Source organism: Rhinopithecus roxellana, chromosome 11 (genome assembly GCF_007565055.1).
Source record: "Rhinopithecus roxellana isolate Shanxi Qingling chromosome 11, ASM756505v1, whole genome shotgun sequence".
Taxonomy (NCBI): domain Eukaryota; kingdom Metazoa; phylum Chordata; class Mammalia; order Primates; family Cercopithecidae; genus Rhinopithecus; species Rhinopithecus roxellana.
In genome coordinates this window covers 7,614,642-7,634,586 of record NC_044559.1, presented here as the reverse complement: position 1 = coordinate 7,634,586, position 19,945 = coordinate 7,614,642, and the positions used below count along the sequence as shown (strand labels likewise).

Below are 19,945 nucleotides of genomic sequence, written 5' to 3'. Positions count from 1 at the left end.
GAGATCCAGCCACCGCACTCCAGCCTGGGCGACAGAGCGAGACTCCATCTCAAAAAAAAAAAAAAAAAAAAAAATCTTGTATAGTTGAAATTGCCCTTGAGAAACCAGGTGGTGACTTAAGTTTAACCTGGTTATCTTTTCTTGCAGCTTTGATTGAGTACCAAAGAGTTGGTCAGTTCAGAGAGTTGGCTTCTGCAAAAAATACCCGTTTTCAGATAGTAGTATCTCACTCTTGAAAATTTGCGTCCAGTCTCCAACTCCCAGCGTGAGCGACACAGAAGACCGGTGATTTCTGCATTTTCAACTGAGGTACTGGGGTCATCTCACTAGGGAGTGCCGGACAATCAGTGCTGGTCAGCTGCTGCAGCCTGACCAGCGAGAGCTGAAGCAGGGCGAGGCATCTCCTCTCCTGGAAGCACAAGGGGGAAGGGAATCCGTTTTCCTAGCCAGGGGAACTGAGACACACAACACCTGGAAAATCGGGTAACTCCCACCCCAATACTGTGCTTTAAGCGAACAGGCACACCAGGAGAATATATCCCACACCTGGCCGGGAGGGTCCCACACCCACGGAGCCTCCCTCACTGCTAACACAGCAGTCTGCGGCGATCTATCCGCAAGGCAGCAGCGAGGCTGGGGGAGGGGTGCCCGCCATTGCTGAGGCTTAAGTAGGTAAACAAAGCCGCTGGGAAGCTCGAACTGGGTGGAGCTCACAGCAGCTCAAGGAAGCCTGCCTGTCTCTGTAGACTCCACCTCTGGGGACAGCGCACAGCTGAAGACCAACAGGGGAAGCAGCGGGGGCCGGTGCAGACTCGAACGACTCTGTCTGACAGCTTTGGGGAGAGCCGTGGATCTCCCAACGCGGAGGTTGAGATCTGAGAATGGACAGACTGCCTGCTCAGGTGGGTCCCTGACCCCTGAGTAGCCTAGCTGGGAGACATCCCCCACTAGGGGCAGTCTGACACCCCACACCTCACAGGGTGGAGTACACCCCTGAGAGGAAACTTCCAAAGGAAGAATCAGACAGGTACACTCGCTGTTCAGCAATATTCTATCTTCGGCAACCTCTGCTGCTGATACCCAGGCAAACAGGGTCTGGAGTGGACCTCAGGCAATCTCTAACAGACCAACAGACAGTCCTTCTGACTGTCAGAAGGAAAACTATCAAACAGGAAGGACACCTATACCAAAACCCCATCAGTAGGTCACCATCATCAAAGAGCAGAGACAGATAAAACCACAAAGATGGGGAAGAAGCAGGGCAGAAAAGCTGGAAATTCAAAAAATAAGAGCGCATCTCCCCCTGCAAAGGAGCGCAGCCCATCGCCAGCAACGGATCAAAGCTGGTCAGAGAATGACTTTGACAAGATGAGAGAAGAAGCCTTCAGTCCATCAAACTTCTCAGAGCTAAAGGAGGAATTACGTACCCAGCGCAAAGAAACTAAAAATCTTGAAAAAAGAGTGGAAGAATTGACAGCTAGACTAATTAATGCAGAGAAGATCATAAAAGAAATGACAGAGATGAAAACCATGACACGAGAAATACGTGACAAATGCACAAGCTTCAGTAACAGACTCGATCAACTGGAAGAAAGAGTATCAGCAATTGAAGATCAAATGAATGAAATGAAGCGAGAAGAGAAACCAAAAGAAAAAAGAAGAAAAAGAAATGAACAAAGCCTGCAAGAAGTATGGGATTACGTAAAAAGACCAAATCTACGTCTGATTGGGGTGCCTGAAAGTGAGGGGGAAAATGGAACCAAGTTGGAAAACACTCTTCAGGATATCATCCAGGAGAACTTCCCCAACCTAGTAGGGCAGGCCAACATTCAAATTCAGGAAATACAGAGAACGCCACAAAGATACTCCTCCAGAAGAGCAACTCCAAGACACATAATTGCCAGATTCACCAAAGTTGAAATGAAGGAAAAAATCTTAAGGGCAGCCAGAGAGAAAGGTCGGGTTACCCACAAAGGGAAGCCCATCAGACTAACAGCAGATCTCTTGGCAGAAACTCTACAAGCCAGAAGAGAGTGGGGGCCAATATTAAACATTCTTAAAGAAAAGAATTTTAAACCCAGAATTTCATATCCAGCCAAACTAAGTTTCATCAGTGAAGGAGAAATAAAATCCTTTACAGATAAGCAAATGCTTAGAGATTTTGTCACCACCAGGCCTGCCTTACAAGAGACCCTGAAGGAAGCCCTAAACATGGAAAGGAACAACCAGTACCAGCCATTGCAGAAACATGCCAAAATGTAAAGACCATCGAGGCTAGGAAGAAACTGCATCAACTAACGAGCAAAATAACCAGTTAATATCATAATGGCAGGATCAAGTTCACACATAACAATATTAACCTTAAATGTTAATGGACTAAATGCGCCAATTAAAAGACACAGACTGGCAAACTGGATAAAGAGTCAAGACCCATCAGTCTGCTGTATTCAGGAGACCCATCTCACATGCAGAGACATACATAGGCTCAAAATAAAGGGATGGAGGAAGATCTACCAAGCAAATGGAGAACATAAAAAAGCAGGGGTTGCAATCCTAGTCTCTGATAAAACAGACTTTAAACCATCAAAGATCAAAAGAGACAAAGAAGGCCATTACATAATGGTAAAGGGATCAATTCAACAGGAAGAGCTAACTCTCCTAAATATATATGCACCCAATACAGGAGCACCCAGATTCATAAAGCAAGTCCTTAGAGACAAAGAGACTTAGACTCCCATACAATAATAATGGGAGACTTCAACACTCCACTGTCAACATTAGACAGATCAACGAGACAGAAAGTTAACAAGGATATCCAGGAATTGAACTCATCTCTGCACCAAGCGGACCTAATAGACATCTCTAGAACTCTCCACCCCAAATCAACAGAATATACATTCTTCTCAGCACCACATCGCACTTATTCCAAAATTGACTACATAATTGGAAGTAAAGCACTCCTCAGCAGATGTACAAGAACAGAAATTATAGCAAACTGTCTCTCAGACCACAGTGCAATCAAACTAGAACTCAGGACTAAGAAACTCCATCAAAACCGCTCAACTACATGGAAACTGAACAACCTGCTCCTGAATGACTACTGGGTACATAACGAAATAAAAGCGGAAATAAAGATGTTCTTTGAAACCAATGAGAACAAAGATACAACATATCAGAATCTCTGGGTCACATTTAAAGCAGTGTGTAGAGGGAAATTTATAGCACTAAATGCCCACAAGAGAAAGCAGGAAAGATTAAAATTGACACTCTAACATCACAATTAAAAGAACTAGAGAGGCAAGAGCAAACACATTCAAAAGCTAGCAGAAGGCAAGAAATAACTAAGATCAGAGCAGAAATGAAGGAGATAGAGACACAAAAAACCCTCCAAAAAATCAATGAATCCAGGAGTTGGTTTTTTGAAAAGATCAACAAAATTGACAGACCGCTAGCAAGGCTAATAAAGAAGAAAAGAGAGAGGAATCAAATAGATGCAATAAAAAATGATAAAGGGGATATCACCACTGACCCCACAGAAATACAAACTACCATCAGAGAATACTATAAACGCCTCTACGCAAATCAACTAGAAAATCTAGAAGAAATGGATAATTTCCTGGACACTTACACTCTCCCAAGGCTAAACCAGGAAGAAGTTGAATCCCTGAATAGACCTATAGCAGGCTCTGAAATTGAGGCAACAATTAATAGCCTACCCACAAAAAAAAAGTCCAGGACCAGATGGATTCACAGCTGAATTCTACCAGAGGTATAAGGAGGAGCTGGTACCATTCCTTCTGAAACTATTCCAATCAATAGAAAAAGAGGGAATCCTCCCTAACTCATTTTATGAGGCCAACATCATCCTGATACCAAAGCCTGGCAGAGACACAACAAAAAAAGAGAATTTTAGACCAATATCCCTGATGAACATCGATGCAAAAATCCTCAATAAAATACTGGCAAACCGGATTCAGCAGCACATCAAAAAGCTTATCCACCATGATCAAGTAGGCTTCATCCCTGGGATGCAAGGCTGGTTCAACATTCGCAAATCAATAAACGTAATCCAGCATATAAACAGAAGCAAAGACAAGAACCACATGATTATCTCAATAGATGCAGAAAAGGCTTTTGACAAAATTCAATAGCCCTTCATGCTAAAAACGCTCAGTAAATTCGGTATTGATGGAACGTACCTCAAAATAATAAGAGCTATTTATGACAAACCCACAGCTAATATCATACTGAATGGGCAAAAACTGGAAAAATTCCCTTTGAAAACTGGCACAAGACAGGGATGCCCTCTCTCACCACTCCTATTCAACATAGTGTTGGAAGTTCTGGCTAGGGCAATCAGGCAAGAGAAAGAAATCAAGGGTATCCAGTTAGGAAAAGAAGAAGTCAAATTGTCCGTGTTTGCAGATGACATGATTGTATATTTAGAAAACCCCATCGTCTCAGCCCAAAATCTCCTTAAGCTGATAAGCAACTTCAGCAAAGTCTCAGGATACAAAATTAATGTGCAAACATCACAAGCATTCTTATACACCAGTAACAGACAAGCAGAGAGCCAAATCAGGAATGAACTTCCATTCACAATTGCTTCAAAGAGAATCAAATACCTAGGAATCCAACTTACAAGGGATGTAAAGGACCTCTTCAAGGAGAACTACAAACCACTGCTCAGTGAAATAAAAGAGAACACAAACAAATGGAAGAACATACCATGCTCATGGATAGGAAGAATCAATATCGTGAAAATGGCCATACTGCCCAAGGTTATTTATAGATTCAATGCCATCCCCATCAAGCTACCAATGAGTTTCTTCACAGAATTGGAAAAAACTGCTTTAAAGTTCATATGGAACCAAAAAAGAGCCCGCATTGCCAAGACAATCCTAAGTCAAAAGGACAAAGCTGGAGGCGTCACGCTACCAGACTTCAAACTATACTACAAGGCTACAGTAACCAAAACAGCATGGTACTGGTACCAAAACAGAGATATAGACCAATGGAACAGAACAGAGTCCTCAGAAATAATACCGCACATCTACAGCCATGTGATCTTTGACAAACCTGAGAGAAACAAGAAATGGGGAAAGGATTCCCTATTTAATAAATGATGCTGGGAAAATTTGCTAGCCATAAGTAGAAAGCTGAAACTGGATCCTTTCCTTACCCCTTATACGAGGATTAATTCAAGATGGATTAGAGACTTAAATGTTAGACCTAATACCATAAAAACCCTAGAAGAAAATCTAGGTAGTACCATTCAGGACATAGGCATGGGCAAGGACTTCATGTCTAAAACACCAAAAGCAATGGCAGCAAAAGCCAAAATTGACAAATGGGATCTAATTAAACTAAAGAGCTTTTGCACAGCAAAAGAAACTACCATCAGAGTGAACAGGCAACCTACAGAATGGGAGAAAATTTTTGCAACCTACTCATCTAACAAAGGGCTAATATCCAGAATCTACAAAGAACTCAAACAAATATACAAGAAAAAAACAAACAACCCCATCAAAAAGTGGGCAAAGGATATGAACAGACATTTCTCAAAAGAAGACATTCATACAGCCAACAGACACATGAAAAAATGCTCATCATCACTGGCCATCAGAGAAATGCAAATCAAAACCACAATGAGATACCATCTCACACCAGTTAGAATGGCAATCATTAAGAAGTCAGGAAACAACAGGTGTTGGAGAGGATGTGGAGAAATAGGAACACTTTTACACTGTTGGTGGGATTGTAAACTAGTTCAACCATTATGGAAAAGAGTATGGCAATTCCTCAAGGATCTAGAACTAGATGTACCATATGACCCAGTCATCCCACTACTGGGTATATACCCAAAGGATTATAAATTATTCTACTACAAAGACACATGCACACGTATGTTTATTGCAGCAGTATTCACAATAGCAAAGACTTGGAATCAACCCAAATGTCCATCTGTGACAGACTGGATTAAGAAAATGTGGCACATATACACCATGGAATACTATGCAGCCATAAAAAAGGATGAGTTTGCGTCCTTTGTAGGGACATGGATGCAGCTGGAAACCATCATTCTTAGCAAACTGTGACAAGAACTGAAAACCAAACACCGCATATTCTCACTCATAGGTGGGAACTGAACAATGAGATCACTTGGACTCGGGAAGGGGAACATCACACACTGGGGCCTATCATGGGGAGGGGGGAGGAGGGAGGGATGCATTGGGGAGTTATACATGATATAAATGATGAATTGATGGGTGCTGACGAGTTGATGGGTGCAGCACACCAAAATGGCATAAGTATACCTATGTAACAAACCTGCACATTATGCACATGTACCCTAGAACTTAAAGTATAATAAAAATAAAAAAAAAAGCCAGAAAAAAAAAAAAAAAAAAAAGAAAATTTGCTCATACTGTGCCAAGCATGTGTAAACTGAGACTTACTGAGGGAGAAAGAGATTCATGTCTTTTCCTATATGTTCACTTTATATTTTTATAGAGTGGAATGATGAGTGGAATCACCTACACCATTAATGTTCCTCTAGCTCTGGAAAGTAATTTTACTTTGTCTAAATTCAAATATATTGTATGTATGTTGGGAGGCTGAGGTGGGCAGATCACCTGAGCCCAAGAGTTGAGACTGCAGTGAGTTGTGATACCACCACTGCACGCCAGCTTGGGTGACAGTGAGACCCTATCTTTATATATATATACACACACATATATATATGTATATATATAATACACAGACACAAACACGTAATGTGATTGCCTCAACTATTTCCTCCTCCACCATCTCCACTCTTTTCAGGTACAGAAATTCATTTATTTACAAACAGTTCAAGTTCTGAAAAGCTGTTCATAAATTCTTTCTGTAAACAATTGCTAACATCTTCCTTTGGTGTCAGGCATTGCTGAGAAACTTTTATTTCGGTTGGTTGCTTTGTTCATATGTACAGAACCTTATGAGTTGAAAGTAGAGGAATTTCTGTGTGTGGGACCTGTGAACCTAGGCATTTACTGTCTCCTGGTCCTAGGACCCTGCTTTGCTTTGTGAAGTTTGCTCTTCAGAAAGATTCCTGTAACCTTCTCCCACTGGAAATGACTCAAGGCCAGGAACTTCTGATTTTCAGGACGTACGCTTTTTTTTCCCAACTTTTTTTTTTCTTTTTAAAAAGTGCTTTATGTCCAAAGGATTACTTAATTCCCCAAGGATGAGTTAATTCAGGCATTATTGTACCAATAGTGTTTTATACAGTTGTGGAACTGGGAGGGGACCCTGGTGCACCTGCAATTCTGAAGGGTCCATTGTATCTGGGGGAAACAGAATGGAATGTAAAAAATGTTTACATTTATGTGAGGGGCAGGTCAAGAACAGGTTAAACTAATTACGATAATAGGGGTTAGAATAGAGCAGTGGTGCCACAGTATTTGTGTGTATCAGAATCACCTGGAAGACTTCATTAAAACAAGATCTCTGGGCTCTACAGAATTGCTGAACACTATATCTAAGGTAAGGCCTTAGAAAATCTATTTTTAAGACGTTTCTAGGTGTTATTGATACTGCTGATCAGCCTTGGTCAGATTAGTTAGAAGTTTATGCTTTTGCTAATTCAAGAATCCTTTGTCTTTTGTAGGAGGAGTTAAATGTAGAGATCCAGGGTTTGGGAGTTCTCTGAATGGGAGTATGCAGGTGCTCCTGAGAGAGAAAATGAAAATGAATGCCAAGAGAAGGAGGATAATGTGGAATGTGCCGAAATTTATTTCATATCTCTTTCCCTATTGAAAGCGTCCTTATTTGGGGTTTACTTTTTTATTTTTATTTTATTTTCTGAGATGGAGTCTCACTCTGTTGTCCAGGCTGGAGTGCAGTTGTGCAATCTCAGCTCTCTGCAACTTCTCTCTCCCGAGTTCAAGTGATTCTCCTGCCTCAGCCTCCCAAGTAGCTGGGATTATAGGCACCCGCCGCCACACCCAGCTAATTTTTGTATTTTTAGTAGAGATGTGGTTTCACCATGTTGGCCAGGCTGGTCTGGAACTCCTGACCTCAGGTGATCACCTGTCTCGACCACCTAAAGTGCTGGGATTACAGGCGTTAGCCACTGTGCCCAGCCGGGGTTTACTTTTTTAAATGAAAATTACATATGGATGCTTTCAAACATAATATGTAGAGAAAACAGCATAATTCACCCCTAGTGTTACTTACCACTCACCTTTTAATAGTTTCAGTTTTAGCTGTCACACTGCCTTTCTTGAGGGGTGTTTTGATATTTAATGGAGTGTTTCAGATTTTCTTACTTTGTGATTCCATCATTTTTTTCTGTATTTATTAGTTGTGATTCTTCTATAAAGAAGATTTTCTGTCAGTTTTTTGATTACTTTGAAATACAGGAAGAGGATACATGCTTAATTCTTTTTATCAATTTGTAGAATAAGTTGTCTTCACAATAAGGCTTATTTTTACTCTTTATAGGATTAGAAGGAGTTTGAGGCTTTTAATTTTTTAAGAGAAGTTTTAAAAAATGAAGCATAACTTACATACTACAAAATACGTAAATCTTTTTTTTTTTTTTTTTTTCCTGCCCAGGCTGGAGTGTAGTGGTGCGATCTTGGCTCACTGCAAGCTCCGCCTCCCGGGTTCATGCTATTCTCCTGCCTCAGCCTTCGGAGTAGCTGGGACTATAGGCGTGCGCCACCACACCTGGCTAATTTTTTGTATTTTGAGTAGAGATGGGCTTTCACCGCGTTAGCCAGGATGGTCTCTATCTCCTGACCTTGTGATCCGCCCGCCTCGGCCTCCCAAAGTGCTGGGAATTGCAGGCGTGAGCCACCGTGCCCGGCCAAAATATGTAAATCTTAAATGATGTACTCTTGGTGAATTTTACACCGTCCAGATCAAGTTGCCAACATCTCAGTCAACCCCTTTTCAGTTAGCCCCCTCTTGCAGAGTTAATCTCTGTCCCAGGGATTTTCAACATATGAACTCCAGATTGGCAGAATCAACATCACCTGGAAACTTGTAAAAAGTACTTTTTCCTAAGGCTTTACCTTAGATATGTTGATTCAGAAACTCTGGGAGTGGAGTCCAGAGATCTTGTTTTAATGAAGTCTGCGGGGTGATTCTGATACACACAAGCACTGTGGAACCACTGTTGCATTCTAACGCATATTATCATAATTAGTTTAATCAGTTCTTGACCTTACTGTCACATAAATCGATCAACCGAACATTTCTTACATTCTATTCTGTTTCCCCCAGATGCACTGGATTTTTTCCTGTGCCCCTGGGTGAGAAGTCTTGCTGCAATTTAAGGCTTCCCCAGCAGTTTAAGGCTTTTGCTTCAGAGAACAGAAGGAGGCAGGGAAGTGAGAGGCTTTGTATTTGTTTCAGTGCAGCCTTTGATCACCTCCTGCATGCCTGTGCCATTAAGAGGGGGCTTTCTCATATGTTTCTCTTGAATACTAGGAGGAGGAGCTTGCTGTTGTGCTAGTCCACATTTGGCTTTTAAGCAGACGTTAAAATGTTAGCTTATTACTCCTTTTTGTGGTGGTCATTTCTGTCTCTTATGCTCAGCCAAAAGTGAAACTGTTAAATGTCCCATCTCTTCTTGGAGGAGCTTGTCTCCCTTTGGAATTTGGTTTACTTAGTTGCCTTACAATATCAGCTTTCTGATGGGCTTATGAAAGGTTATGATTTTGAAGATTATCTGGCTCTTCCAGGTTTTTAGGTAGGAGTGAAATTAATTGCAACTTTTTACATCAAAAATGGAAATCTGACCTTCATATAAATGGAATCACACTATATTTATCTTCAAGTCTCTGGATTCTCTTGTTTAAAGGAGCCTGTTAGTTTTATCTGTATTGTTGCGTATAACAATAATTAGGTCTTCATTACCATGTTGTATTCTATTATGTGGAAACTACCACTAACATTTTTCTTTTTTTTTTTTGAGATGGAGTTTCGCTCTTGTTGCCCAGGCTAGAGTGCAATGGTGCGATCTCATCTCACCACAACCTCTGCCTCTTGGATTCAAGTGATTCTCCTGCCTGGCCTCACTAACATTTTTCTATGAAACTATAATTCTAATGTATGTAGATCTTTACAAAATGTTTCATGTTTGGGTATTACTGTTTGTCATATACTGAGCAAGCTTGGACTTCAGTAATGTATTCTGGTGAATCAAACCCAGTATGTGCCATTAGTGAATTTATGGCCTCGTAGTCTTCCGTCCATGTGAATGTTACTCCTGTTACTCTTATTCCTGATGCTGGACTTTCTATGGCTTAGTCCCTACTGCCCATTTAATTTAATTTAGGGAACTTTGCTCAAACAAATCCTATATAGACTGAAATGTTAAATGTTTGCTTGTGATTTGACCTGGTGTTTGCGAAATGTGTGTACTTAATTGTTGTACTTGTCTACTATTTTAAAAGGCAGTATATGGGTCAGTATTCATGTAGTTTGGCACTAGCCCTCTGCACATTAATGATATTTGCATGCCCCACAGGTATTTGAGTTTTGTGTTCCCATACCAACTGGTAAAATTTGGAGGGAGAAAGTTTTATGGTTTGGCCAGGGGAACTTCTGGTTCCTCTTTACTTGTTAGTATTTTTGTTCTTTTAAATTTAAATTTCAGGAAGTAATACACATTGGATCTGCATAATAACAATAAGAATTTAATGTTCTTAAAACACAAATTCCTTGTGAGCCTAACTTTTACAAGTTACTTTGAACTCCATTTATGTGAGTGAAAATGAAGTTGTAGCTGGAGCACAGAAAGGTCATGTTGATACAATATTATAGAGCCTTTGTGTTGAGCATGGCATGTCCTCTTTAAAGTCTTGAAGAATCTGGAAGTAAGTGCACTGTTTTAAACCTTTACTTTGGCTAAAGTTGTCATTTTTGCTTATCTAATTGGTATTTTATTTTATTTTAGAGATGGAGTTTCACTCTTGTCACCTAGGCTGAAGTGCAATGGCGCAATCTTCGGTCACTGCAACTCTCTGTCTTTAGGGTTCAAGTGATGCTGTAGCCTCAGCCTCGCAAGTAGCTAGGATTACAGGCACCTGCCACCATGCCCAGCTAATTTTTTTATTTTTTTTATTTTTTATTTTTAGTGGAGATGGGGTTTTACCATGTTGGCCAGGCTGGTCTCAAACTCCTGACCTCAGGTGATCCTCCTGCCTTGGCCTCCCAAAGTGCTCTGATTACAGGCATGATGAGCCACCATGCCTGGCTGCTTATTTAATTGCTATAATCAAGCCTTTGAGTCAGCTTATGCCACAGATGATAGCCAGGAAAAAATGGGAAAAGGGGATATGAAAGAAGTAGTTGAGTAACACAAGGTTAAAAAAAATCACTTTAAATTCTGATCTAGTTGTCTGAATGTGAAAGCCAATTTCAGAAGTAACTGCTTATACGTGTGTAGTCATCAGTACTGTTGTTCAGTTAATTGCTCTTGTACTTAGTAGTGAGTTTATGTCTGTTTAAACCCCTAAAACGCAGACAGTTTATACCTTCTAAAAAACTATTTGAAAAACTAGAAAAAGACAGTGAGTGGGTGGTTCCTCAGATGATGAGGTAATGGATATGAAAGGAGTTTGAAAAAGTGACAGCTCTTACTGTTCTGCTAAATTTCTGTAATTAATACCTAGGTCCTTTGCCGTCTTTATGCTTCTCCTCTGACATTAGCCATTCAGTCCCTTCCTTCATTCTTGTCCCTTGCTGACAGTAAGCTTCTCAGAATACAGGCATGCATCGCTTAACGAAGGGGATCTGTTCTGAGAAATGTCTCGTTAGGCCATTGTTGTTCTGCGAACATCAGAGAGTATACTTACACAGACACAGATGGTATAGCCTACTATACACCAAGGCTATATGGTATACTATCTTGCTCGTAGGCTACAAACTTGTGCAGCATATTACTGTATATACTGTATATATATATATATGCTGTAGGCAGTTATAACACAATGGTAAGGAATAGTTTATCTAAAGTTATCTAAACATAGAAAAGGTACAATAAAAATACTATATAAAAGAGAGAAAATGGTGGTATACCTGTATAGGGCACTTGAATGGAGCTTGCAGAACTGAAAGTTGCTCTGGATGAGTTGGTGAGTGAGTGGTGAGTGAATGTGAAGGCCTAAGACATCATTGCACACTAGTATAGACTTCATAAACACTATACAAACAGGATACAATAAATATGTAAAAATTAAAGTAATTGCATTACAATGTTACAATGGCTACCATGTCACTAGGCTATAGGAATTTTTCAGCTCCACTATAATCTCTTGGGACCATCGTTGTAAATCACTGACTGTAACATCATTGTGTGACCCACTGACTGTATTTCATTTCTTTGTCATGAAGGCAGTTTTCATTGGCCCTGGAATCAGGTAAACTTGAACCTGAATCCTCTTTGACAGTTTATGAATTTGTGACTTTGGGACAAGTATAGTAGCCTCTCTGAATCTTGGTTTTAGCTATTTAAGATGGGAAGATATCTACTACCCTATAATGTTATAAAGATTAAACAAAAAGGATGAAGTGGTAAGCATGGTACCTATCATGTAAGTGCTTAATCATATTTGCTGCTGCTTTTCCCTTATTCAGTTTTGGATTCCTTTTAAAAGTGAGAAACTTGTTTTATGGTTTTAAAACAAGGCATTTCTAAGTATTTTTGAAAAAAAAATTTTTATTTTTTTTTGAGATGGAGTCTCGCTCTTTTGTTCAGGCTGCAGTGCAGTGGTGCGATCTCGGCTCACTGCAACCTCTGCCTCCTGGGTTCAAATGATTCTTGTGCCTCAGCCTCCTGAGTAGCTTGGATTACAGGTGTGCGCCATCACACCTGGCTAATTTTTGTATTTTTGGCAGAGACAGGGTTTCACCATATTGGCTAGGCTGGGCTTGGACTCCTGACCTCAGGTGATCTGCCTGCTTCGGCTGCCCAGAGTGCTGGGATTACAGGTGTGAGCCTAATTTTTCAGGCCACCTGGCCTGAAAAAAAATTTTAAAATATGAAATACCAATACTGTAAATGTGCTATACTTTAAAAAATTATTCTTAAAGAAACTAAAAAAAATCTGACATTTTCAAGCACTATTCCAGATATTAGTCTAGTTCACTATTAAATTAAAGCTCACAGATGGTACTAAAGTGTCTCAGAGAAGATTATATCATTAGATGATGTAGGCAACATATATTTTTTCAAAGTGTTAATGAATGGATTTTTTAGACACCTCACAGATTACAGATTAGGTAGAGTGCATCAAAGACAGCTTGGCTACCAAAATGAAGCAGACTCACAATGTCTATTTTATTTTATTTCAAAATTATAAGCAAATATAAGAGAAATTTTCTTGAACATTTAAAGACAGAAGGTATCTCATCAACAAATGAAGTGATAATATTCATAACGTAAACTTCATAGTGGAGCTGTCAGACTAGTTTATCTTAAGACCAAAGTTCAAGATGATTGATGTCATTTGTGTTGCAATTATTTGTACATTTAGAAATCAATATTCTTTATAGAGAATAGCACAATCAGGTTCTAACATTATTCTTTTCTCCCACAAATGGTGGAACCACAAACACTAGTAACAGTGTGTATGTCTTTCGGGCTCATCTTGTGCCTCTGAGTTATTAATACTGAAGATGCTCGTGGGAGGTAACATGTATTACCCTCATCTTAGGCAGGAAAATAGAGACACAGAGAAGGGAAAGAGTATGATTTTCTTTCTGTGGTCTACTTGTGACGGGCAGGGAAATGTTAAAAGCCTTTCTGATTCACAGGCTCTTTAGTCTTTAACATGTATTATTTATTGATTTGCAAAATGACCCTAATATGTAATATCAATACCAATTTTCTTATGTTTATACCAAAAGTGGTTGTAGATGTTTTGTGGAAAAGACCATTATCAAAAAATGAGGAAGACAGTTGTCTGGCATGGATAGTGCCACTGTCCCTTGCTCTGCTCCTGGCAAACATTGCTGTTTGATCATGTCACTACTTCAGATTTGAAGCTAGATTTGACCTCAGCATCCTTTTGTTTTTTAAAAATTTTAATGTTAAATTTTTAGTGGAGATGAGGTCTCATTATGTAGCTCAGTATGGTCTTCAACTCCTGAGCTCAAGCGATCCCCTCGCCTCAGCTTCCCAAACTGTTGAGATTACAGGCATGAGCCACTGTGCCTGGCCTCAGAATCTTTTTCAACATATTGCCCAAGGGAGCTATTACCAGTCAATCACAGGTCCACAAAACAAAGTTCTTTTTTAGTCTTTCCTTACTGTTAAATTAATCTGCATTAAGAGATTATGCATTTACTTACAAGTTTAGGATCTGTTAAATTTGTATTCCTGTAACTGACCTCAAAGTACAATATATAAGACTTAGTTTATGTTCTCAGCAGGTTTACTTTCCTGTGGGTCAAATAGACATACACACAATTAGAAGACAAACTCAGCTATATTATTGCTGTGAAGAGAATAGAGAGTGATGTAAGATTAATTTTAACTGGAAATGTTGGTGGATGTGGTGATTTTGGACTTTGAGGATAGAATCTTCCAAGTGGTCTTTAGCAAAGGCATAGAAGATAGAAAATATAGGATGGATTTTGGGGAATGACAAGTAACATATCTTGACTTAAGTATATAACAAGGATAAGGTAGAATCAAATAGCATAGCTTGCTCCCTGTACAATGAGTTTTGGGTTTTATTTTGTTGTTCCTAGTCTCACAGATGGTTTTTAATCAGTAGAATGACGTGATCCAGGTCTGTGCTTTAAGAAGATAACTGCTGACAGTTTGAATAGAAGTAAGGTTGGAATCTTGACATAAATGTAGGAATCCTTGGTAGTAGTACAGGAAGAAATGATGAGCATAAGAACTAAGATTGTGGAATGGAAGTGGTGAATTTAGAATAAATTTTAAAGGTAAAATTAATGTGATTCCTATAGGATTAAATTATCCCTAGAGGCTCCAGCATTTCTTTGGAAGGATATCCAGTTATTTCCTTTGTGTATTCCAAGTTTAAAAAAATTTTTAAAGGTGATTTTTTTCTCTACTTGTATTTCTGGAGAATTATTTCTTTATCCTTGATATTTCTTTAACTTAACTAGGATATGTATTTGCATCTGTGATTTGGTATATTTTTTTTTTCCTTCCATAGATTTTTTTCACCTTTATTTTAGGGATATTTTCTATTATGTCCTCCTGCCTTTTATCTTCCATTTAGTTAGTTACTCTACTTCAGAGATACTAATTATCTTTCTGTTCAGCCTTTGTCCTACATTTTCTTTCTAATTCTTTTGATATCTTTGTCTTTTTTTTCTCCTCAATACTTTTTTTTTTTTTTTTTTTTTTTTTTGATATAGGGTCTCACTCTTTCAGCCAGGCTGGCATGCAGTGGCTTGATCACAGCTCACTGCAGCCTCGACCTCGTGGCCTCAGTTGATTTTCCCACTTTAGCCTCCTGAGTAGCTGGGACAACAGGTGTGCACCACCATGGCTGGCTAATTCTTGTAGTTTTTGTAGAGATGAGGTTTCGCCATGTTGTCCAGGCTGGTCTTGCACTCCTGGTCTCAAGTTATCCACCCAACTTAGCCTCCTTAATATGCCCTTGTCACCTTAAGATTTTTCTCCTTGCCATTTGTTTAAGTCTTTAGTTCTTTTTCTTGCTTTTTTTTTTTTTTTTTTTAATTCATTGCTCTTCTTAATTGGTTTCCTTAACGCTGAAGCCTTTTTTTTCCACTTTACCTGTTTTGTCTTTTCATCTTTGGGCTTTTGTTTCATTAGATGCATGTTCTTATTAGGTTGTTCTGTGTTATAGGAAACTGTTTATATGATTGTATGGCCATTTCTTTTTGTCTTGCTCAGGCTTAATTTGGATACCTAGGTCAGTACTTTGCTTTTGCCCTTCTGTGGCCCTATGCTTTCCCATCTCCTTAGATTGTGTTAAATGTCCTATACCAGTCTCATTTCATACTGCTGAGGGTATAGTACCTTTCTATGGGCTTCAGATCCTTCCCTCAACTCAGTATAGGGCCTTAGAAGTTGGCAGATCTGGTGATGCCTCTGCCTAGGTTTTGAAGCCTCTGTGCTCAGGATATTTTTCCTCAACTTTTCTAGGGCATGACAAATCAAATTTTTCTTTCCAAACTAGAGGTATTTCTTAAACTTTTCAAGTTTTTAGTTCACATTTCTTTCTCACTACTGCTTCCAGGCAGTAATCAGGCTAGTCATACTGTACCATACAGAATTTTTTTCTGTCCACCACTTTTTAAAGTTTATAGGTTCTTAGTTTAAATAGTTTTTTGTATTACACTATGTAGCTGGTGGGTTTTCCGCTAAAAATTCACGTGCACACAAATATATATATATTTATATATTTATATCTTTTATTAGTTGGTAACAGGACGTTCTTTAGTCTTTTTCCATTCTATACTTGAACATTTGTGTGATTTTCTAAATATTTACTTTTGACATAATTAATAACATGTATGATAGGAACCCTACTTCTTAGGCCAGGGTTGACTTGGAATCAGTTGTTTTAAAAATAAAAAAAATTGGTCTGATGCGGTGGCTCGTGCCTGTAATCCCAGCATTCTGGGAGGCCGAGGTGGGTGGATCACCTGAGGTCAAGAGTTTGAGACCAGCCTGGCCAACATGATGAAATCCTGTCTCTACTAAAAAATAGAAAAAATTAGCCTGGCGTGATGGCAGGCGTCTATAATCCCAGCTACTCGGGAGGCTGAAGCAGGAGAATTGCTGCTTCAATTCTGAAGCAGTTCATTCTTCAATAATGAACCCATTAGGTGGAGGTTGCAGTGAGCCGAGATCATGCCACTGTATTCCAGCCTGGGTGACAGAGAGAGACTCCATCTCAACAACAATTACAACAAAAATTTTAAAAATTTAGCTGGGCGCAGTGGCTCATGCCTGTAATCTCAACACTTTGAGAAGCCAAGGTGGGAGGATTGCTTGAGCCCAGGAATCCCAGACCAGACTGGGCAATATAGCAAGGCCTCCACCTCTATAAAAAGTAAAAATAAATTAGCTGGCCATGGTGGTGTGCACCTATAGTCAGTCCTAGCTGCTTGGAAGGCTGAGGTAGGAAGATCACTTGAGCCCAGGAGTTCGAGGCTGCAGTGATCTGTGATTGCACCATTGCACTCTAGCTGGGTGACAGAGCAAGACCATGTCTCTTAAAAAAAAAATGCAGTGTCATATACTATATTAAAAAATCAGTATCCCTAAGGCATTTTTAAAGTTGCATTTTCGCTTGTTAGTGTTTTTACAGAATTCTTATATAATTACAGTGAACATATTGTGACCATATATTTGTTAATAGGACAAACATTTTAATATTTCTGGCTCATCTTTATAATCTCATCACATATCATGATTCATTAAAAAGTTACTCAAATAGAAGACATTAGTGGTTCTAGTTTTATGCTCTTTTGTGTGTATTGAACCTTTTCATTTTTGTAGTTTTGTGTTATATTTAAAATAAATACAAGCTTTGCGTGGTGGCTTATGCCTCTGATCCCAGCACTTTGGGAGGCCAAGGTGGGAGGATCACTTGAGGCCAAGGCAGGAGGATCACTTGAGGGTAGGAGTTCGAGACCAGCCTAGGGAATATAGTGAAACTGTCTCTACAAAAAATTTTTTTAAAAAAATTAGCTGTGTATGATGCTGTGTGCCTTTAGTCCCAGCTACTTGGGAAGCTAAGGTGGAAGGATCACTTGAGCCAGGGAGGGGGAGGCTGCAGTGAGCCATTCATGCCACTGCACTCCAGCCTGGGTGACAGAGCAAGATCCTGTCTCTGAAAAAAAATAAAATAAAATAATAAAATAAAATAAAATAATAGATCTTTATTAAATCTTTACACTTCTCACCCTGGCACTGTCATTTGTATTTATGTTACCAGATGGAAATTCTTTGGAGATAGTTGTCTAAAATGACAGCTTATTACTCAACCCTTAATGCCAAAAGAATTGTTTGATGCCATTATATTCTTCACCTACATACTTCTCATGGCTTTATTAATTAAGGTTTTTCAAATGTCTTCTAGCTTTTATAAAATCATGTATTTTTTTAAAAAAATATATTCTTTAATTACCTTTTATTTCACGGGCTTTAAGGGAACAGGTGATTTTTGGCTGTATGAATGAATTGTGTAGTGGTGAAGTCTGAGATTTTAGTGCACATGCCACCCGAATAGTGTACATTGTACCCTACTACATTGTGTAGTTTTTAAAAATCTCTCACATCATCCCCTCTTCTGAGTCTCCAGTATCCATTCTACCTCTCTGTATGCCTTTGCATACCCATAACTTAGTTCCCAATTATAAGTAAGAATATATGGTATTTGGTTTTTCATTCCTGAATTACTTCAGAATAATGGCCTCCATCTCCATCCACATTGCTTCAGAAGATATTATTTCATTCTTTTTTATGGCGGAGTAGTATTCCATAGTGTATTTTCTTAATTCACTCATTGGTTGGTGGGTACTTAGGTTGGTTCCACATCTGGCAATTTGTGAATTTTGCTGTGATAAACATACATATGCAGGTATTTAAAAAAATTTTTTTAAAAATTTTTATACAGTTTTCCTTTGGGTAGATACCCAGTGGTGTGATTGCTGGATCAAATGGTAGATTTAGTTCTTTGAGAAATCTCCATACTGTTTCCCATAGAGGTGATACTAATTTACATTGCCACTAGCAGTACCTAAATGTTCCCTTTTGGTCACATCTATGCCAATATCTATTGTTTTTTGACTTTTTAATAGCCATTCTGGCTGGGATAAGGTGATACCTCATTGTGGTTTTAATTTGCGTGTCCCTGATGATTAGTGATGTTGAGCATTTTTTTCATGTTTCTTGGTCATTGTATACCTTCTTTTGGAAAAATGTTTATTGATGTCATTTGTCCACTTTTTGATGGTATTATTTTTTTCCTTGCAGATTAATTGGAGTTCCTTATAGATTCTGGATATTAATCTTTTGTTAGATGAATAGTTTGCAAATATTTTCTCCTATTCTGTGGGCTGTTTACTCTGTTTATTTTTTGCTGAGCAGAAGCTTTTTAGTTAATTAGGTCCCATTTATTTTTTTTTTTTGTTGCATTTGCTTTTGGTGTCTTAGTCATAAATTCTTTGCCTAGACCGATATCCATAAGAGTTTTTCCTCGGTTTTCTTCTAGCATTTTTATAGTTTCATGCCTTAGATTTAAGTCTTAAATCCGTCTTGGGTTGATTTTTGTATATGGTAAGAGATAGGGATCCAATTTCATTCTTCTACATGTGGCTATCCAGTTTTCCTGACAACATTTATTGAATAAGGTGTTCTTTTCCCAATTTTTGTTATATATGCTTTGTCAAAGATCAGTTGATTGTATTTGGCTTTATTTCTGGGTTCTCTACTCTGTTCCTTTTCTCTATGAATGTACTTTTATACTAGTACCATGCTGTTTTTGTTGCTATAGTAGCCTTGTAGTATAATTCGAAGTTGAGTAATGTGATGCCTTCAGATTTGGTTTTTTGTTTAAGATTGCTTTTTGGTTCCATATGAATTTTAGGATTGTTTTGTCTAATTCTGTGAAAAATGATATTGGTATTTTGATACAAATTGCATTGAATCTGTAGACTGCTTTGGGCAGCATGGTCATTTTCATGATATGGATTCCTCTAATGCATGAGTGTGGGATGTATTTCCATTCGTTTGCGTTGTCTGTGATTTCTTTCAGAAGTGTTTTGCATTTCTCCTTGTAGAGATCTTTTACTTCCTTGGTTAAGTGTACTCCTAGATATTTTGTTTTATTTTTTTGCAGCTATGGGCAAAGGGATTGAGTTCTTGATTCTCAGCTTAGTCATTGTTGATGTGCTACTGATTTATGTACTTTGATTTTGCAACCTATGACTT

The 19,945-nt window shown here is 38.8% G+C and overlaps 1 protein-coding gene across 6 annotated transcripts in view; it reads left to right on the top strand.

Moving 5' to 3' along the window:
- Nucleotides 1-19,945, top strand: part of CCSER2 (coiled-coil serine rich protein 2) — a 202,995-nt gene that overhangs the window by 28,447 nt on the left and 154,603 nt on the right. The window contains exon 4 of one of the 6 annotated variants that reach the window (XM_030940765.1): nt 148-309. The exons of the other annotated variants lie outside the window; for them this stretch is intronic. The gene's annotated coding sequence lies outside the window, so the exon portion shown is untranslated. The remainder of the gene's footprint in view (nt 1-147; nt 310-19,945) is intronic. 6 annotated transcript variants of the gene reach the window in all.